We start from the raw sequence: 22,860 nt of genomic DNA on the forward strand, positions 1-22,860 counted from the left end.
ACCAAAACCAGACGGTCCTCCCTTAGGAGATGAGTAGAAGAGAAAGCCAGAAGAAGCGGGTTCCCCCCAAAATGACTGAGTAGTGAGAGCTGAAAGCACTCTCTCCACTCCCACCGAAAGTCAGACTGAGAGGGAATCTTCTACTTTTCAAGCAGTTTTCTCTGTCTAGAAGTGTTAAGCACAAAATGAAATGCTACACGGTTCAGAAAGTAACTTTAAAACTTCATATATGGATGGATTTTAATTTTCCCAAAATATTTCCCCCATAAAAACAAAAAACCATTTGTGGGAGAAAGCATGCTACTTTCAAATGATGTATAGCCTGACAAAGACGTCGCTTAGATTATCTAAATATCCTAATGGAAAATCCTCCTGTTTATCACACCGAAAGGATCTCTTTAGAATACTAAGCATACACTCATTCCAAAGACAGCTATTTTGAAATTTGGATTCCTCTACTCTTTTCACAAGTCTTTTAGCAAAATGCCCAGGCTTCCTGGCCTCCTGCTGGCTCAGACAGCTAAACTTAAACTGAGGTAAGTTTGGGAAACTTGTTTTTTGATTTACTACACAGTTAATCCCCATGTTAATTTTTAATATGCCATTCTTACACAGACTTAGCTAAAACTTAAGTAACCTGAACCACTCTTAGGTTGGAAGGATGTAAAGTATAGGAGAAACATACAACTCTTGTTTTATGCAATGGAACTTCGTCCTGTTTTTAATGTTGGCAGTTCTATCTGTAGAAGCCTAGGATGTATTAACGACCCTTCTAATGATTAAATGTAACTAAGACATGACATAGATATTTGGTAACCAATTAAATATTCATAATTTATACCAAGTTGTTAATTGTGCTTACTTCCAAGGGGAGGTTTTTGCTTTGCTTCTCTTTATTTTGATGTTAGAGAGACTATTCTTCCTTTTTCCAGGGCATCTTTGATTTTATGTTGTTGCTATTATTGTTTGGTTTGGGATTTTATTTTTAGTCATTGAAGTTCTTTTTACAGACATAAACTGGAAATTTCACTGAAGAAATTTGAAAAGTTAAACCATTTAGCCAACAAAACATCCTAAGTTCTCACTGGAGGGGAAAAAAGACATTATTTTCTTTTCTCTTTTCTGGGGTAGGGGGCGTGAGACTGGGGTTTGAACTTACGGCCTCATACTTGCCAGGAAGATGCTCTTACTGCTTGAGCCACTCCACCAGCTCTTTCTTTTTTTTTTTTAACCAAACTCTATTTCTCTAACACCATCACTATGTCTGCCTCTGCTGGGCATGATACTGTCATCTTGTAAAAAAGGCACATTTGCTTCTCTTTTTTTTAGTTTTAGATGACAATACTGTGACTACTACCATAAATGTAAAAAGCAGGTTCCCTTAGGCAGCTCCAGTCCCCAGCCACCACAGAACATCCATCCACATTCTGGGACCCTGGGATTTCATAGTCACTGGGATCTCTTCACTGCAGAAACTTCTCTACCTCAGCAAGGTACTGAAATTTTATATGGCTTGTTTCTATGACTTGATCCATTTGTACAATATTATGCATCCTCTGGCAGACATCCCTTGGCAGGGAGGGGCTCCCAGAATAAAACGAGACACACATCACAAGAAGAACAAAGCTCCACAGAAAAAGCAGGCTAAATCGATGTGTGCCACCTGTCTCAGGCAGGAAGGTAAATGAAGAATTATCACTTTAGCTGTGTCCCTGCTTTATAAATGCCAGATGCATAGAGGCGTGGGGCCTTGCTGGCATGGTGAAGATGAGAGTTCATGATTTCATGCCCTTGGGCTAAAACTTTAATTAACTTTTGCATCAAGTTTTGAAATGATAGTGCTTCACTTTTCCCATGAGTGCAGACAGATTGACAGATGCAAAAGATAGAACTGGTTTGTTTTACTTTAGCAAATTGTTCTGGGTATTAGACTTTGGTGAAATGCTGGGTAGGATTTGTGCAAAGTCAACATTATAACCAAAGTGCCGAGGCTGTTCAGAGGAATCTGCTAAGTTCCCACTGGACTAGGTCCAGGAAGGCTCCCCGTGGTGAAGACGGTGAAACTGGGCCTTGAAGAGACAACATTCTAGGAGTTAAGGAAGGGTGTGCGGTTCTTCTGCCCTCTTCTCTCTCTTAACTTATTCCTCCCTTGCTGGAAAGCCAGTTTAATGCCTCTTGCTGTGACTTGTCCCCCAGAGTTTCATTGCTGGAAGCTTGGTCTTCAATGCAATGAACAGTAGTAAGATCTTTAAGAGGGGGGCCTAGTGCGAGGTGACTGAGTCAAGGCCATCCTGGTGAAGGAATTAATGCTGATCTCCCATGAGTGAATTAGTCCCAGTGAGAGAAGGCCTGGCTCCTCCCTGGGCACTCTCACTTTCTCTCTCCCTCTCCCTCTCTCATCTTTCACTCTCAATATGATCTCTTCCCTCCCCTACCCTCTTTTTTTCTCTTCTCCCCCTTCCCTTCCTTTTCTATCCCTTCCCTCCTCTCCCACCCCTCTTGCTCCCATTATGTCATCCTATCTACCAAGTTTTGATACAGTCAAGAGGCCCTTGATACCATGCTGCTTGGCATTTGCAGTCACCAAAATAGTCAAATAAATTTATTTTCTTTATCTATTATCCAGAATCAGGTATCTTGTTTATAGAAACACAAAACAGACTAAGATATCCCTAAGAGTCAAAGAGGGACTGACAATGAGGAGAAATCTCAGGTCTGGCTTCTATTACCAATGAATTATGAAGGTACTTTCCACGTGTTCTTTAGAAGTTCTCTGGAGTTTCCATGACCCCAGGAAACCTCTTGGCAGTTTCTCCCTACCAGCCAACAGGCCCCAAGGAGACCCCAACACCAGATCTCTGTCCTACTTGGCTCAGATATGACCACAGGAAACCATCCTACATCCCTTTCCATGACAAACTCTAAGAAAGCAGGCTGTCTCCCACCCTCTCCAGTTCCTGTACCATTGTTAGGCCTGTCTTTTGTGCCTCCCAAAACATTTGGCCCCCTTGGAGGCCCCACATGCTGGAGTTAGAAAAGAACACCCTTTTCCCTTCTTCCAAAGGGGACATTTATCTGTGCACACATATCCATCCTTGGATGAATGCACAGGTAGAGAGATAGATAGAATAAATGCTGTTTACATAAATGGAATCATGCCATTTTAATAAAATGCATTAAATTTTATTTCACTTGAATTTAACAGAATGAAAACTGGAATTGTGAACATCAAATCAATGTTCTTTCTTCACAAGATATTATTTCTTAAAATAACTTTCAAAGGATGAGAAAAAAGGATTGAGTAAAACAGTTTTCAGTCATTTTATTTTTTGTTTGTTTCAGTGTTTTAATTTTAGACATATCTCTGCTATAAAAAATATGTGTTCTCACACCTTCTCTCATGGTTATAGTATTTTATATTATTCAGATTTACACCATTCACTTTGATTCTCTAAGCATGATCTTAGGGGGGTTGGTATGAAATCTATATTTAAATGGACTTAATGCATGTCCTAGAGATGTCATTGCAGCTTCTGTATTCTTTATTTTTATTCAACTCTTACTTTTCTAGATTAATTTGCAAAAACAGTTGTGGATATTGTATCTCCTGCCTTTATATCAGCTAGTGTATGGCAGAGATCTTTAGTCAAAGGACATCTTTATTGGGTATAACATTCTTGACTCAAAATTTCTTCCCTCAGAATATAAATTAGTACAAACATATGGAAAACAAAATGGAGGTTCCTCAAGAAACTAGTCTTAGAACTACCAGATGATCCAGCAATCCCACTTTGGATATATATCCAAAAAAAATTAAGTCATTATGTCACCATTTGTTCTTTCATGTTTATTGAAGTACTAGTCACAATAGCCAAGATATGAAATCTACCTAGGTGTCCACTGATGAATGAATGGAGAAAGAAAATGTGGTATTTGTATGCAATGGAATATTATTCAGCCTTTAAAAGAATGAAATCCTGTCACTTGCAGCATCATGGATGGGACTGGAACATATAACATGAAGTGAAATAAGTGAGCCACAGAGCAACAAATACCACATGTTCTCAGTTATATGTGGAAACTAAAAAAATTGATCTCAAAGAAGTAGAATAGTGGTTAGCAGACCTTAGGAAGGTTGTGGGGGAAAGAGGTATAGAAAGAAGATGGTTAAGAGGCACAGGAGAGGAGCTGGACAGGAGAAATAACTTCTAATGCTCTCTAGCAAAGTAGGGAAACTGGCTGATAACTAATTTTATATTTATATTTCAAATTTATATTTCAAAAAAGCTAGTAGAGAAGATTTTGAATGTTCACACAAATAAGTTTGAGATGATAGGTATCCAGTTACCCTGATCTGATCATTTACATCATATACATTAAAATATCATACTGTATCCCCATAAATATGTACAATCATTATGTTTCAATTAAAACAGTTTATTTAAAAATTCATCCCCAGAATTCTACGGACATGGTTTCATTATGTTCTAGGATTAAATATGAGGAGGAGTGCACAGAGAAGATCAAGGGCCAGTCTGATTTTCCCCTGGGGGTAGTTTGCTTTTTCTGTTTGTATTCTGTTAGAATACAAAGTAGAGATAAAGAGAAAGGCATAAAGTCTGATTGAAATGTATTTGAAATTTGGTGGAAGATATAAACCTACCAGTTTAAAAAGCTCAGTGAACAGCAAGTAAGATAAACCCAAAGAAATTCACAGTGAAACATACCATAATCAAAGTTGGAAAAACTAAAGATAACATCTTGAAAGCAGCCAGAGAGAAATGATGCATGACTTAAAGTGAAGTAGCAGTTAGAATGAAAGTGAATTTCTCTTCTGAAACCACAAAGGACAGAATAAAAGGGGCACAACATTTTTCAAGAATCTATACTTAAAAAAAAAAGAACTACCACTCATGAATTCTGTAAGCAGTGAATATCTCCTCCAAGAAGGAAGGAGAGCTGCAGATATAGCTCTGTGATGTTTGAGTAAAATGCTTAGCAGGTGTGAGGCCCTGGTTTGGATCCCAGCACTATAAAAAAAGGGGGGGGTGGCATGGAGGAGAGACATTCTCAGATGAAGAAAAACTGAGAATTTATTCCTAGCAAATTCATCCTTCTTAGATAGCTAAAGAAATTTCTCTAGACAGAAAGGAAATATTAAAAGAAGAATACTTGAATCTTCAGAAAAGAAAGAACACCAAAACAAGTAAAAAAAATGGGTAAAAATAATAACCTATCCTAAAATTCAAGAGTATCTTAAATTATACTTGACAGCTAAAGCAAAACTTATAACACCATCTGTTATGTGGTCAATGAACATAGAGGAAATATTTGATACAAATATATTTTAAAAGAAGAAAGGGAAAAGAAGCCTAAATGAAGGCAAGTTTTCTGCTCTTCATTTGAATTGGGAAAACAGTGATATCAGCAGAATGTGACACTTTGCAAATAGGATAGATAGGCAGGTGAATAGATAAATAGATAGATAAATTGACAGATAGATCAAAACATCCACTACCTAAAACTGCACAAAAAGATGTATTAAAATGCTATGAATGAGTCAAGATAGAGCCTTAAAAAATGTTCAACTAATTCACAGGAAAAAAAAAAAAGGAGAAACAGAAAACACAATAAAATGCAAACTTAAGCCTTAACATACATGAAAAGACAAGGTACACGTTGAGAAAAAATATTTGCACACTATGTATCCAACCAACTGCTAGCATCTAAAATACATTAATATCTTTCAAAATGCCCAAAGGCTTCGTAACCTTCACATGTCTAAAACTGAAGACACCCCACACACACACACACACACACACACACAGTTTCCCATCTCTGTCATTGCAGCCTATTCATTTATTTATGTTGTATTTAATCACAATTTGATACATCTTTGCTAGGAACTGGATTTTGCTCAACACTGAATTCTCAGCACCAGGCCCAGTATACTCAATAAATGCCTATTAAATAAATGAGTGAATATGAAAGAATACGACAGAAACAAAAATGGTTAGCTTTGCTGAGTGTGCTGCTTCACACCTAAAATTCTAGCTATTTGAAAGGCAGAGGTCAGAAGGATGACAGTTTGAGGCCATCCTGGACAAAAAGTTTGCCAGACCCCATCTCAACAAAAAAAGCTGGGCATGGTGGTACACACCTGTCATTCCAGCTAAGTGAGAGGAATAAATAGGAGGATCATGATCCAGGCCAGGGTCAGGCAAAAAACACAAGAACCTACCTAAATAATAACTAAAGCAAACAAGGCCTGGGGGCATGGCTCAAGTGGTAGAGTGCCTGCCTAACAAACATGAACTTCTCAGTTCAAAACACCAGTATGGCCAAAAAAATAGTTAGCTTTAATTATGTATATTAGGAAAAACGCCACTCACAAAGAAAGCTCACGAGAAAAGTCTCACGTCCATAGAGCAAAGTTTAATGGCAGGCCCAAACTGCCAGGCTGGCCCGGGAAAAGATGGCACAGGAGCGAATCTGGGCCAGGCATGGCTTTTATAGAAGGGGGAGGTTAAGGAAGTCAGCGCATGCGCGGTAGTCTCTGGTAGGGGTGGGGCTGTCTTAGAGTGTGGGAATTTCTGTTAAGGGTGGGGCTGTCCTTGGGAGTTGCTCAAGTGAGGTCTGAGGATAAAATGGCTGCCGATTTATAAATGGCAACATTTTTGTTCTATCATTCCCCCATTTTTTCTTTAATAATGATGAGGGTAGGGGCTGAGGATCAGAAATTGGGGCAAAGCATCTGTCTCTTTAGCTGCTTCTTTTGACAGGGGGTGTTGTATGGGGCAGGATCCTCAGGCTCCTGTGTCCTGGTGGGGGCCCTCATAGCAGTCCTCTGGACAGTTTTGGAGAGGTTGATATCCCTGGAGGTACAACTGGTTAAACTTTTGATTAGCAATAGCAGACATGTGGTATGATAAAAGGGAGGAAGCTTAAGAATAGGAGAGCAAGAAACATAGGCATTAGGATGGGCACTGGCCAGGAGAACCACTGTGAAATGTTGTTTTTCTAGACAATTTCAAGAGTCCTCCAATTCCCTTCTCCATTTTTCTAACTGTTCCTTGAGAGGTGCCACCATTGGGGGATCCCATTGAGCTTGACAGCAGTGGGTGTTGTGAGAATGACCAGATGAGGGCTGGTCCACCGAAGTCCCAATGGAGAGGGTAGAAGATCCTTTAAGAGAACAAGATTCCCTGGTTTAACAGAAATTGTTATAGGGTAGGGCAGGATCTGGTCTGTATGTTGTTTGAGAAGTTCCCTGAGAAGGTTAAGGTAAGGCAGGTAGTCAGCCAGAGGAGCAGAGTCTGTTGGAGGCAAGTTTTCTTAGAGAAATGGGTGGCCAAACATTTAAGACCCAAATAGGAATATTAGGAGCATAAAAAGGTGTCTGCTAAGGGACTGCATACCCAGGGATCTAAATTCTGCAAAATCCTGTAACTCCCAAGCTTGCTGTAAGCTGTCTTATGGTGTGGGGGAGAGGGAAACGGATGATTGGGGTGATGCACTCATGATTCAGGGAGTGAGTCTGTCCCTTTAAGGCCACACCTAGGTAGGTGACCTATGAGAAGCAGGGGCTGTCAGGATTTAGGTTAAATGTAACACATTTGGATAAAAGAGAGTTTTAGCTCATTTTGTATATAACTTTGTAAATGTTTGTACCATATTTGGATAAAGTATAGACACAACACTGTTACAAGGTGGTCATTTAAGACACATAAGTGAATATGTAAATAAACTCTGATTTAGTATTACTTAAAGCTTGACAAGATCAGCAGAAAACACAAATAATTTCTTTGATAAAATCTTTCTCTGTAACTTTTTTTGTAGATGTTACTCAGAGCAGAACAAAATTAAGATAACCTTGTTATTTTATAGACATAGAGAATTTTATTTTAGTTTGACATGACCCTAAAAATCTTTTAGGGAACTCTTAGTTTATACTCAACTGTAGCTTTATTACACATCAAAGTTTTTTATTATATACTTTTAAAACTTACTCAGACCTTTATATAACATATTAAACCCTTTGATGTCTTGTCTTTATCCCTCCTATTTGAAATAATCTTTAGGACAAACCCTTCTTTACAAAATCCTTTCTCATCCAAAAAACATTCCTTTTTCCTTTAACTTCTCAAAAAATACATTCACTACCTATCTATATCCTTTCCAGTTGCTTACTTTGTAACTTGTATTTTAAAATTAACTTTTATAAGAATTTTTAATTTATTATATGTGCTGGAGCAACTAGTTAGTAGCCCTTGTTTTTTAAGGAATTTATGATAGGCATAAGGCCTTATCATTCCTCAGAGGGGCTTGAAGGGATATTGTTTTGGGTGTGGAAATTGTGACAGATTTTTGAGTTTTCTTTGAATAGGGAGGGCCATCCAGGCTTACCTTACATTCATCTCATCAGTCCACATTGTGGGATCTATTTGTTTCTGAAGGAGAGGGCAGCAGAGATAGCTGCCTGAGGGGAGCAGAATGTGGGTTTTTAGTTGAGAGAGTAAATCTTGTCCCAGCAGGGACACTGGAGTTTCAGGTACTATGAGGAAAGAGTGACAGAAGAGGAGGTCTCCCCAAGAGCAGGCCACAGGTCAGGTAAACTAGCGCTCTAGGGGCTGGCCAGATTTGCCCTGAATGATAACTTTTGTCATTGGACTGGGGACCCAGAGAAAAAGGTAAAACAGAAACAGGCTCCACTGTCGTAACAGGAAAATGACCTTTCCCTTTTCTGCCAGCTCCTCAACATGGATGCCAAGAAGTGGAGTGTGGACAGGAGGCTGGGACCCATCAACCTGTAGGAGGTAGTGCACCTCACCTTCCATCTGGAGACAAGGGCACTTAGACCTCCAGTGGTTACCTTTGCAGAGAGAGCAGGGTCCCGGAGGGGGGCAGGGCTGTCTTCTGGGCTGTCTCCCCTTAAGCATTTTCTGCAGAAATGTCCCTCCTGTCCACCATGGTAGCAAACTCAAGATGTAGGCCCCAGTCAGGTGGGGGCAGTAATGAGGTCATGTCTCTTATCTTTCTCTCTGTTAGTAATGTCCCGGTTATAATATACGGACATGGCTAGTTTTGATCCAATGACTTTTCTCCTTAAGCCACAGACTGAGTTTTCTACAAATATCTGAGGCTGACTGTTAGAAATTTATCTTTGAGGAGAACCTCTCCTTCCTGTGACTCTGGGTCCCCTGTGGTATGCTTTCTGATAGTGTCCTTAAGATGCTGCAGAAAGGTAAGGGGATTTTCTTCAGGACATTGCTGTAAAGCAAAGTTGTTATTTTACACTGACACCTGACACTCTGGAGAGCAGGTCTCTGAACTGTTCTGGGCCTCAGTTTCCTCACTTGAAGAATGAGGGATCTGGTCTAGGTTAAACTACTTTCTTCCACTATGAGATGGCTGAAGTGACATTAATGCCACTTATCCTCCTCACCATTTTTTTATTTAGTAATGTTGGGGAATTGAACCCAGGGCTTTGTACATGCTGGGCAGACATTTTTTTCATTGAGCTACTTTCTCAGCCCCAAATATCTTTTTTTTTTTTTTGGCTGTACTGGATTTGAACTCAGGGCTTTATGCCTGAAAAGTGGCACTCTACTGCTTGAGCCATATCACCAGCCCCTTTTAGTGCAGATCTGTCATAGGGACTGCCTGTGCCCCTGTAAGTAGGCACATTTATTTCCACATTTCCAGGTGCCATGGGTATTGGGGCTCATTGTAAATGGTAATCATTTTCAACCTGAGTGGCCTGGGCCAGAACCCATTGCTTTTCTAATGAGACAAGAGTCTGGTCTAGTAGAAGCATAATATCCTTTCATGTCAATTGGAAAGGTTTGGATCACAGAGATAAAGGCTTGAATGTATTTGTCTGGGCATCAGTATAGCTGTCCAGATGTTTTTTAATTTCCCTTAGATCTGATAATTGGAATTGGACATAAGATTTGCCCTCTTTTTACCATTACCTGTTGAAGGGGGAACCACCCATTAGGACATTTTGGATATTGGGGTGGCTTAGAAGGTAGGGCAGAGGGTGGAGCAGTAGGGGTGGGCCTTGTCATTGATAAGGGGCTTTTCTGGTCCTCCTTTTCATGTTTATCCTGTGGCTTACAAAGAATGGCCAGTGTTTGAGTATCTAAATAGTAACTGTGGAGCCAATCTGAGATGAAAGAAAATTTGTATGGGGACCTCAGTTTACTTTTTTCCCTTTTATAGAAAAGGTCTAATTGGAGTATGGTATTGTAATTTAAGGAATCCTGTGAAGGCCACTTCTCTTGGTCACCCAAGGCACACTGAGGCCAGGCCTCAGTACAAAGCTTTTAACATCTACCAGCCAGAAGACTGGAAGGTGCAGGTCCCATCTAGAAAGAACAAAACATTAGGTTCCTGTCTTTTAGCTAACAGCAGGCAGCCTCTTTAATAAAGGCTACTTTTTTAACAAAGGAATAAATCATGTGTAAAGTTAGAGAAGGGCATTCAGAGAGCATTTTAGGCCAATAACACTACCATATGGGACAAGTAGTGTTAATATTTGGAGGGAAAATCTTATGTTGAGGCCAAAAGTACAGAAAATTTTAAATGAGAAGTTTAGAGACCGCAGTAATGTGCTATTTCTGGGACTATAACCTTGAGTTAACAATTGGCTTACAAGGGCTGGGTCTGGTGCTCTGAGGTGTGAGGTGGGGCTGGGAGCAGGGTGTGCACAAGGCATCAATACCCTCCACACACCCCCGGGACAAGCAAGCCTGACTGCCTAGGCCTGATCCTGCGGCCTGTCGCCCCTCCCCCTTCCTGCGCATTTATTCTAGGGGAAGTGACGGTGGGCTGCAGCCATTGCCATGTGTGGCTGGCAGCCCAGGATGTGCTGGGTCCTCTCTATGGATTTTTTTAGCTATGGCGGGCATTTTTGCTGTGTCCAGGAGCTGGCATCCTGTGCACGAGCGCATCTGTTTGCTTTCCCTCCTCCCCTTGTGAGGGCAGAGTTAGGGTGTGAGCGTGGCAGCCGCAGTTTTTTGTAAGCGCTTTTTGTAAAGCAGCTGATTTAAAGTTACTTTAGACTGAGAAGCCTGGCAAACTAGTTGGAATAATTTAAGTCATAAGGTATCATTTTACAAGTTTTTCATGGGAGGTAGGGTCCCAGTAAGCCCAGGGAGGGGAAGGCAGACAGAGACAAAGGACATGCAGTAAGACCATGGAGGGAGCAGAAAAGGTGTCCTGACATCTTAGGTAAGGGAGGGGAAGGCAGAGTCTGGAGGCATGACACATGCTTGAGGGATTAGGGATCACCTGTGCCTCCATGTCGCTCCCATTGACTGGTACTGGAACACTTTCAGCAACATGAAACCTCCACTCTCCGATGGCTGTCTCAAGAAAAAGGGACATTAGACAGGAGGGGGGGAAAGAGAAGCAGTCCTCAGATGCCATAATCAAATAGTACTCCCCCAACATATCATGAGGTATACAGGACTCCCTCAACGTAGCATGAGGCATACCTGAATAAATCTTGGGCTTGGTCTCAGCCCACAGGGAGGGAGCATGAGCTCCCCAGAGTCAGAATCGCCATGAGGCCAGAGTTGGCAAGGAGTGGCTTGTTTAACACCATGATGGGAAAGTCTCTCAGGAAGATAGGAAGAGACAGGCATGGTAAGCAGTGCAGGAAGTCTACTTATATGGGGAAGGAGGAGGTTCGGGAGAGGAATTGGTTGACTTAGAAACTGGTTTAGAGACTAATAAAATCTGCATGGGGAACAGAAAGTATAGAGGGAGGGTTTGGTGCAGAGATAGGGAAAGGATTGGACATAGGAAAGTTCCTTCCATTTACCAGCACACTCACAGAGATTGTATAAGTCCCTTAAAATATTGGGATTGAAAGTGCCATTAAGTGGCCATTTGGAGGCACTGTCTAATGGGTATTGGGGCCAGGCCTGATTATAGAGAAAAATGGGCTTTCATGGCTTAAGATCAGGTGTTAGGTGGAGAGGCCCAAAATTGGCCAGGAGACATCCCAATGGGGAGTCTGAAGGAATGTGGGACAGTCCAACTCCCATAGTGAGGCCTGACCTGAGGAGAGATATGGCGGGCATCCCCAAGATATCAGGTCCTCAGGAGAGAGTAGATGTGGAACACCCAGAGGGAACATCTTCACCATGGGGGGCCCACAGTCCCTAGTGGGGAACCCAGTTCCCAGGGATGAGAGAGAGTGAGCTGAGAACTAGCGCTAGGGTTTTGAGGGAATGAGAGAGAGAGATCACAGCTCTGCGTGGGAGGAGGACTCACTGAGAGAGAGAGGACCTTGAGGAAAGATTGGCCGGTGGTGGATGGCAGTTGGAGCCACATTGGGGCAGAGGAACTTCCCTGTGAGCTAATGAGGGAGTGCTGTTTTTTAGGATTGGGGTCCCGGTAAAACAACTCAGATCCCAGAGGAAGGGAATGGGAGTTGAGAGAGAGGAATGGGGTGGGGGAGGCCGGGAGAGCAAGATCAGTGCCAGGAGCACAATCTGATCCGAGTTACAGCACCAAATGTTAGGAAAAACGCTGCTCACAAAGAAAGCTTATGAGAAAAGTCTCACGTCTATAGAGCAAAGTTTAATGGCAGGCCCAAACTGACAGGCTGGCCCGGGAAAAGATGGCACAGGAGCGAATCTGGGCCAGGCATGGCTTTTATAGAAGAGGAAGGTTAAGGAAGTCAGCGCATGCGCGGTAGTCTCTGGTGGGGGTGGGGCTGTCTTACAGCATGGGAATTTCTGTTAAGGGCAGGGCTGTCCTTGGGAGTTTCTCAAGTGAGGTTTGAGGATAACATGGCTGCTGATTTATAAATGGTGACATTATTGCTCTATCAATGAAGAGAGGAAAAGTAGAAATTGGTATATTAAGGAGTGAAAGAGAAAAGATAGGAGAATGTAGAAAACAAAAATGAAAAATAAGAAATATAAATAAAATCAAACTTAAACCTTTAAAAGTGATTTGGCTTAGAGTTTAAGAAATGATTATGAACGTGTAATTTAAGTCATTATTCAGGAAATTAACCTGGCTGTGTCAAGTTTGACATTCATGATTCACCTGTTTCAAGAGTTTGGTGGGCAAGAATTTGTATAATCATGTAATCAAGCACACATGCACACACAATCAGGCATTAGACCACAGCAAAAATGATAAAGACAACTTCTAATTTTTTTTGGTGGGAATGGAGTTTGAACTCAAGGTTTTGTGCTTGTAAAGCAGGTGCTCTACTGCTTGAGTCACACCTCCAATCCATTTTACTCTGCTTATTTTGGAAATGAGGTCTCACAAACTATTTGCCCAGTCTGGCCTCCAACCATGATCCTTCCAATCTCAGCCTCCCAAGTAGATAAGATTACAGGTGTAAGCCATGGATGCCCAGCTTTGACTTCTTATTCCAGAAAATTTATCTAGGTTAAGTAAATATCTAGAAAACTAGTAGTTTCTGAATACATAGAGTTGATTTTTTTTCACTAAAAGATTGGGGTTAGTGAAGAGGAAGATAGCCTTGAAACAGGGTGGTAAAACATGGTAAACTGTCAATTAAAAGCTGTAACCTTAGACAGAGCTGTAAAGCATGAGGAATTAGAGCCGTGCAAAGAGTTCAGGATTGAGGTAAAGGGCACCATGCAGAGATAAGCACCCATTCCTGCATTCCTTTGTCTCCACTTGTAAATAAATTTTCCAAAGCAGGACTCCCCTGCTGTTATCTAAACCTTAGGTCTCTAACCCACTACTATCCTCTAATTGATGGGAGAGCACATTCCTTGTAACCTGATGCCCTGCACTGCCTTTTAAATATCCTGTGAATCCTTTGTCCAGGGCTCAGACACAGGTACACATCTGAGCCCGCTGGTGTAAAATAAAATCTGAGATCTCCACTCCTCCGAGTGTCACTTACTTTCTCATCTGTCAAAATATTTCCACAACATTAGAGCCATGTAAATTAAATAAGTTCTCTATTATAGACACTGAACTCTTGGAAGCAGGCTATTTGGTAGATTCTACAATCGTGTATCTTGCAAAGTAATTTTCTTTATTATTTCATATTGAATTAGCACACTCTTGAGAAATTGGTTACCTTTTTAACATCATCAAAGCCAGGCAGCAATTATTTTATTTATAAATTGATATCTCCACTTGAAACCAAAGTTTTAAACCCAAATTTCTGAGATTCCACATTAGATCTGGCCACCTGCCCCTAAATGCCAAATAAAGAGGCATGGTAAAGGGAGAAAAAGGAGGTTTATTACACGGCTTGGGACATGCCATGGGAAGAGGCAGAGTAAGCACTCAGCTCATCCTCAGCCATCTCTGTGGTACAGACATGAGCTATAGGTTTAAACAGACAAAAGATTTGGGGGCAGGGGACAAAGTTATGCATAGTTAAACAGTCCAGTCATAGGTGTAGTCTGGTTGGTCTCATGACTGGTGGGGTCAGCAATCTTGGTCAGGCAGGTTGTCTGGTGGGTTCCTGACTGGCAGAGCCTGCAATCTGTCAGGCAGATGGTCTGGTCCAGTTTTGGAAAGTCATGACCTGGAGGGAGTAATATGGTTCCTGTTTGAGAGGATTCTTGGGATAATTGTCTTCACTGGGAGGTGGCAGCCCCAACCTGGGGCCCCAATTCATTGTCATAAAGATATCATCAGTTTTGTCCTATTTGGAATCCAAGGTGATTGTAAAGTGACTGTAGAAAGAATGGTTTAGAGCAAAGACAGATACAAAATGAAGGCAAAGATGCCAGGCTTATACTGTTTTTAGTTAATTTGTGGGCTCAAGGAAGGAGTCTGTTTTCAGCAAAAGCAACTTGAGCCCTTACACATTCACTTGACAGAACTGCGAGCAGACTTATTGATTAATCAAACAGGCTGAGACTTGTGCATGAATTATGGAGAAGACTTGCCAAGGCATATAGCAGGATCAATTAGTAAGAATATGACAATCTCATCATATTTGTTTTGAAGTTCATCATTCATCTAATTAATTAGAAAACTATAGTGCAAACCCAGAGCATCTCAGGAATTGATGATAATCTGGGAAAACTAAGAACTTCAGTTTTTGTTTACCTCCTTTGTCCCCAGTCATTAACTCCAGCTGCTCATTAGTCCCCCAGAACTCTATTGTTGGCATCACTTCTTTAATCCTTTTCCAACCCTTTCATCACCTTCTCCCCAACCCCCCACCACCATCACCGCCACCAACAGCATCAACACCACCACCATCACCATCTCCGCTGCCACCACCACCACCACCTTACTTTTTGAAATTGATTCTGGACACTCTGAATGAGAATAGTTGGGTGATGCAATATCTCTTGTGGGGAATAGAAAGGAAATGAAAGTGGTTCTAAGCTGGGATAAATCTAGAAGGAATTAATTTCCCTAGCTCCAAGTAACCATATATAATTATTATAGCTATAATTATGACTGTATTCCTTCCTTTTACCTGAAGAATAACCCATACCTTAAATCAAAGTATTATATTCATTTTATTTTCATCTATCAACTTTTTCCGATGAACAATTAGTAACTATTGCCAAATAAATCAAAATATACAAAATCCAACATTTTTTGAGTACTTCTAAATGTATAAAGGCACTTCTTTCCCTTGATAAGTGTAAAATATAGGTGCAGAAACAAAATTAAAACATATGTTGGGTAAATAACAATAGATTGGAGACTAACAGAAGTCCCTGATTAACTGCCAAAGAATCGTTCATCCAGAGGAAAAGTAAAGATTTCACGAAGATGTTTAACATTGTACTGCTAATTTGAAGGCCCATATATCATACCCCGTTAGAATAGAATGACTTCAGAAGATTTTAATAGAGGAGGCAGAATTTGAGTTGGTGTGTGAAGAATGCTGGAATTTAAAGAGGTGGAGAAGAAAGAGGGTATTCCAAACAACTCAAAGCAGTGCAGCCTTAACTCCCGGCATCGTAGCCAACCAGTGTGACAGAGAGTTCATGGAGAAAAATGAGAATTAAACAAAAAAGAAGTTGTTATTGACTTTAAAATGGCATTAGAAGCCCACTTACTAAACTCCCTTTCGAATATAAAAAACTATATACTAGAGTTGGCAGAAACTTTACCAACTCTAGTATATAGTCTGGTATTTACTAGAATGGAGAAACTTCTGAAATCCTGAATGATAAAGTGTGACAGAATCAAGGTAAAGGAAGACCCAACTTCTCTGACTTTGAATGCATAAAGGCAGGAATTAGAAGTGGGAATCCTGGCAGGGGGTGGAAAGGACTATAGATCCCTGAAATGCTAAGTCATAGGGCTGGAGAGATTGGAGGCTGTGTGAGGGACAGCAGGGACTACACATCAACTCTCAAGATGATGTTTGGAAGGGCAAGAAGAGATAAAGCCCCAAAACATGCTCTCCCTTCCAGACAACTAAAACTGGGCTGTGGTCAAGATTAAAGAGACAGGCAGTAGATTTGATTCCGTTAACATCCCATGAGCTCACAGGCAGCTGCCCTCCCGCATGAAACTGTGGACTCCGGCCTGGACCCATTCATGGACTCCAAGGAGGTAGGGGAAAAGCCAGTGATGAGAAATGGCAGGTGGCCTGCAGAGGAAATTGGGGAGCCCACACCAACTGCATCACAGAAATCCCTGCAGGACAAAAGATAGAGCCCTGAGGACTAGCCAAGCATCTCTACTACTCACAACCCCACCTAGGAAATCTCAGCAATGTGGACCTAAGTGTTGGGGTAGGAAGAATGCCAGCAAATTGGAGCACAGCCCAGTATCAGCCCTGGGAACCAAAGGGCACTGGTATAGAAAACAACACACTGTGAGTTGGCGGGGACCTAGGAGAAGGAGGATGCCACATGTTAAGTGGGAAGTGAGTGGGGACTGAGGTGTTGAGAGCTCCAGAAACCTTCACTGGAGATAACAATCAGCACTCCAAGTCTACAAGTCCACTCCCTTATGCTGGAAAACCTGCCAGGCTACACTGAGTTAAGCCTCCAACTATGCTGTCACTTACTGGACTAAACTTTTCAGATTTTGAGGGGGAAAAAACCAGCTGTACTGTAGAGCAAGGGAAATCACTGACTATATTTTTTGTCACTGTCTCTTTTATTTTTTTGTATGCTTGATTTGGGTATTTTTCTCCTCTCGATCTTACTTTTAGTTCTGCTTTTTTTACTCCCTTCCTTTTTTGCTGTCATTATATGTGAGCCACATACCTTTCAATATTTAATCTTAAACTCATACCTTATCCTCCCTCTTCTATCACCCTTTCCCACTTCTTCATTCTTCCCATCTACAATTAGAGCAGCTTTCTCATTTATTTTGATCTCTGTTCCCCTGTCCACATTCTTCTTTGTGGCATATATTTTTAGCAGGTAGATAGGGTGCCAGATTTTTAAAAAATTATTTGTCTGTTTTTCTTCTTTTCTCTTTTTTCTTTTCTCAGTATATCTTAGCTAGATATTATCTGCCTATCTCATTTCACTTTCTTATTATCCCCTTCTATGAACCCTGCTGCCCCTTCCAGTCATATACTGCCATATACCTTGTACTATTCATTTGCATTATTCCCCACCCCCCCATCTCCTTCCCACATCACACTTATTAACTAAGGTCTTTCTAGGTCACAAAATATCATCCTTGCTCATGTAAAGATACTGGAGTAGTGGTGATAATTGTTCTTTCTTAGGGACTGCTGTATGATCATGGTGGGTGCTATCAACTGTGATACCTTCAGTAGCTAAGCTTCCTCTCCCTGAGAGAACATATCTTGAGAACTATGGGCAAATATTTGACTACTGACCCACAATCCCCCAGTCTACTGACAAGAAAATACATCAAATCCAGTCACTACCCACTCTTACCTTAACAGTGTGAAAACTCCAGTGCAAAGGGCATAAGATATTAAAACTCCAGGAAAAAACTTGGACTCAGATGTGTAAATGCCAACATAGAAATACAAGTAATATAAAAAATAAGCAATGTCTTCTCCAAAAGCTAACAATTCCACAATAAAGGACTTGAACAATAGTAAAGCAGATAAAGTTTCATACAATGAAATTAAAAGAACAATGATAATGAAATTAATGAGGATATCTATAAGTACCTGAAAGAAATAAAAAAGGATACAAATACACTGCTGAAATAACTCAAAGAGAATTCATATAAACAACTGATTTAAATAAGGAAGACAATGAAGTTTATAAAAGAATTCAATAAAAATATAGAAATCTTGAAAAATAATTGAATTGGAATCACAGAAATGAAAGGATCAATATCCCAAATAAAAACTTAGTTGAAAACCTTGTTAATAAAGTGGACCATGTTGAAAATAGATCAGGGATTGAAGGAAAATTAGAGGAACTAGATAAATCAGACAATGACTAAGAAAATAAGAACAGAACATGCAAGATCTCTGAAACACCACCAAAATACTAGATCTACAAATCATGGACATAGAAAAAGAAGAGGTACAAGCTAAAGACATAGGAAATATATTCAATAAAAGAAGAGCAGAAAAGTTCCCAATCTAGAGAAAGAAAGGGTCATCCAAGTATAGGCAGCTTTCAGAACACAAAACAGGCAAGATCAGAAAAGAAATATGCCTAGACATATTATACTCAAATCACTAAATACACAGAACAAAGAAAGAATATTGAAAGCTGCAAGAGAGAAGCTAGAAGTCACATATAAAGGCAAGCCCACCAGAGTAACAGCAGATTTCTCAACAAAAACTCTAAAAACAAGGTGGTCATGGAATGATGTATTCCAAGCCGTGAAAACCAACTCTTAACCTAGATTAACATACCAGCAAAGCTGTTGATCATATTTGGAGGAGAAATTAAAAACCTCCCACAATAAACAAAAACTAAAGGAACTCGAGACTACTAAACCAACACTGAAGAAGATACTTATAGAAATCCTATATACAGAAGAGGAAGAAAAATGCAGCAAGCTATGAAGACATTGAAAAGAATAAATCCTATTAGACAAGTACATTACCTAAGTTATGGAATCAGCCTAGGTGCACAACAACCAATGAATAAAACAAATGTGGTATATATAGAGTGAGAAAAAATACTTGCTGGCTATACATCATACAAAGGACTGATAACTGTAATATACAGGAAGCTCAAGAAACAAAACTTCCCCAAAATCAATGAACCAATAAAGAAGTGGGCAACTGAACTAAACAGAAGTTTTTCAAAGGAAGAAATCCAAATGACCAAAAAACACATGAAAAATGCTCACCATCCCTGGCCATAAAGGAAATTCAAATCAAAACCACACTAAGATTCTACCTCACTCCTGTTAGAGCAGATATCGTCAAAAACACCACCAACAACAAGTGTTGGCAAGGATGCAGGGAAAAAGGAACCCTCATACACTGCTGGTGGGAATGTAAGCTAGTGCAACTACTCCGGAAAACAAATGGAGGCTTCTTTAAAAACGAAACTTAGGTCTGCCATATGATCCAGCAATACCACTCCTAAGGATATACCCAAAGGAATGTGACTCAGGTTATTCCAAAGGCACCTGCACACCCACGTTTATTGCAGCACTATTCACAATAGACAAGTTATGGAAACAGCCAAGATGTCCCACTATTGACAAATGGATTAAGAAAATGTGGTATTTATACACAATGGAATTTTGCTCAGCCACAAAGAATAATGAAATTTTGTCATTCTCAAGTAAATGGATGGAACTGGAGCTTCATCTTAAGTGAAGTTACCCAGGCTCAGAAGGCCAAAAATTACATGTTCTCCTGCATAGGTGGATCACAGATCTAAAACAAATGCAGTATTATTATAGGACGTGGGTCACACACTAAGGGGAGAACATGTCCAGGAGGAATAGGGAAAGGGAAAGAAACCTAAAACTTGAAAGTGTTTGATATGCCCACTGTAGAGGAGTGAATAAAGTGATCTTAAACTGACAGGGACCACTATCAGAGAGTGACCAGGAACTAGTGAAGAGGTCTGGTAGAGATGAATCAATTTGGGTTGTAATACACATGTGCATGGAAGCAATGCTAGGAATCTCTCTGTATAGCTATCTTTATCTCAAGCTGGCAAAAATGCTATGTATTTCTTAGTATGTCTTATGTTTTCTCTTCAACAAAATTGGAGAAGAAGGCAGAACAAGTTCTGCCTGGAAGCGAGGAGGATAAGGGGAGAGGGGTTGGGGACAGGGAGCAGAGATGGCCCAAACAATGTATACACATATGAATGTATAAACAATTAAAAAAATAAATTACAAATACAAATTATTGGTTAGAAAAATAAATAAATAAAAATGATCTTTCAAAAAATAAAATAAAATGCTTATTTAAAAAATGTGGTATATATAATGGAGTATAATTCAGCTGTACAGAAGAATCACATTATGTCATTGCAGGAAACTGGATAAACTGGAGATCATCAGGGTGAGGGAGATAGGCCAAGCTCAAGAAGCTACATATCAATTGTTTTTGCTCATTTCTAGAATCTAGGTATTAATTATGGGATATGAATGTAAAAGGGGGATTGTCTGGGGGGATTAGCAGAAGGGCAGAGGAAGAAAAGAAAGGATACTGAGGCATGAAGAAAATTGAAGTAAGTTACATACGTATGAAGATAGCATAATGAAATCCACCAAATACTGTTTGAAAGGGGAGAGGAGAAAGGAGGTTAGCAGAATAGAGGAGGTAAACTTGTTCAAAGAATACACATATCTTGCACTGTTAACGTGTGCTAACTTAAAAAGATTAAAGAAACAGAGGTAATTTTATTCATTTCAATTTCTCTGAAGAAATTGACTCTCTCTTTGGGATAATGTCTTGACAAGTCTTCAGGTAGAATGTGAGATTCCTCCACTGGTCTGTCTAGTGCCTTGGTCAAGGAAAGGAGGGAGGGTCCATTTTGCTCAGGGAAAAAACCCAAGTTCCCAGGAAAAATTAGGGTAGCAGAGGAAGAACAGGAGTCTTGAAACTGGGCACAGCATAAGGACACAGCCTTAGAGATGTACAAACTTAAGTAGACTTTAGGAAGAACAGAACCATCCAGGAGATGGGATCGCTTCCTGTTGGACACTCAGTGTAAACCCTATACATGAATACAACCTCCCTGCTGAAATCTTCAGGGAAGTCACACGGTTCTTAAATTCTTGTGTGAATACATGCTTTTGCGGGGCAGTAAGTTCTCCATTTGGACTGATGTGAGTGGGAGGTGGACAGAGAGCTCATGCCTTGCCACAGGAAAAAAGTACACTAAAAGAACCTGGGATGATAAGGGGAAAGATGTCATGGAGAGAGTTCTTGACTTTTCCAGAATTCTCTTGTCAGATAGGACAGGCTAACAATGCCAAAATTACTGAGGGAAGGTAGGAGAGGGGGTGAGCAACTGACATCTGATATACAGCATGTGAAGGGAAGAATTTGAACCAAAGTCAAAAAAACCTTTCCACCTTTGGGAAACCCTGAAGTAAAGGAATTTCATCATATTTAATACTGTGTTTGATAAACAAAGAAGACACTAAAACTGAGTGATTAACAGAGACCATTATCCCTAAGGGCAGAGTCAGAGTCCTGCTAATAAGTATGTTTACTTTGTGTAGATTAGACTATGTTGTTTATAAAACAATCTACACAATTGATTAGCCAGTCACCTAGCAGTTCTTCTGACAGGAAATCAACTCTAGAATTGAACCATTGCTCACCTTCCCTGGATTTTAGCCCATTCTCCTGGCTGAAAACTTGTATAAACAGAGTAGATAAGACCTGCAGCACAAGTTCCAGGATAGGAAAGTCAGAGACATGACAACCTAGTCTTTGTATGACTCTGCAGAAAAGCAAATGGCAACCTTTGATAAGTGAAAGGAAAGAAAATCAGTAACATCCAGAAAATACTTACCACCATACCAAAGTTCCCTGCTTAATGTCTGTGACTTTATTGTCTGCCAACAGGTTCACATAATGTCCTCTGATCCAGAAAGGTGGGAGCTTCGTTGGTGATAACAAGAACACAAAGCTTGGCCCTACAAACAACTTCAGAAAATTAAATGTGGGTCCATGTACAAAAGAGAGAGCCGTGCTGCCACCTCAACTATCATGGGCCAAGTGGGGGTGTTGCCATGGCAGGCTCATAATGAGGGTGGCCAGGCCAGTTCAATGGAGCAGGAGGCTCTGCTGACCTTTCCTGCCACAATAAACATGGAAAGAAACAACTAGGCTCCGTTGTGAAGTTCTGGGCCATTCCACCACCTTGCTACCTTGTGGCTTCTCACAATCAATTAGAAACAAAATTAAAGCTGGAAGTGTAGCTCAGACATAGAGCACTTGCCTAGCATCTATGTGGCCCTGGGTTCAATCCCAGAACCACAATGAAGAAAGGGAAAGGGGCTGCACATGGGGAGAAAATGGGAGAACAAAAGAAAGGAAGGAGGGAGGGAGGAAGGAGTTAAAATATCAAAATAAAACCATATAAAAGACAGATGGTCCTCTTTCTTCTTTTCCTAGGACTGAAAGATTAAAACAGAGACTCACAATGTCTTTGAAACTCAAATTCTAACACTGGAAATTAATTTACTTGCAAGATTAAGCTAAAAGGGTGCTATGATTTGGCTCTAGCGTGTCCCCCAAAGGCCCATGTGTTAAAGGCTTAGTCCTCAGCTTGCCCCTATTGGGAGGTGGTAGAACCTGTAACAACTAGGACCTAGTGGGAGGTCTTTTGGTCTTGAAGGTATGGTCCATGAAGGGGATAGCAGGACCCCAGCCTATTCCTCTTATCTCCTTTACTCCGTGGCCATGAGGTTACTAGCTTTGTTCTTCCACATGCTCCCTGACATTCCAGTCTAGCACCCCCACCAGACACCCAAAGGCAATGA

General features: G+C 40.6%; 1 long non-coding RNA gene across 1 annotated transcript; it reads left to right on the forward strand.

The window, feature by feature from the left end:
• The first annotated feature begins 470 nt into the window (after positions 1-470).
• LOC141416434 (uncharacterized) lies at positions 471-22,447 on the forward strand. Its single transcript, XR_012441159.1, has 3 exons — positions 471-536; positions 1,330-1,493; positions 21,941-22,447. It is a non-coding gene; the product is annotated as an uncharacterized lncRNA (long non-coding RNA).
• Positions 22,448-22,860: the final 413 nt, after the last annotated feature.

Source organism: Castor canadensis, chromosome 14 (assembly GCF_047511655.1).
Source record: "Castor canadensis chromosome 14, mCasCan1.hap1v2, whole genome shotgun sequence".
NCBI classification, from domain to species: Eukaryota; Metazoa; Chordata; class Mammalia; order Rodentia; family Castoridae; genus Castor; species Castor canadensis.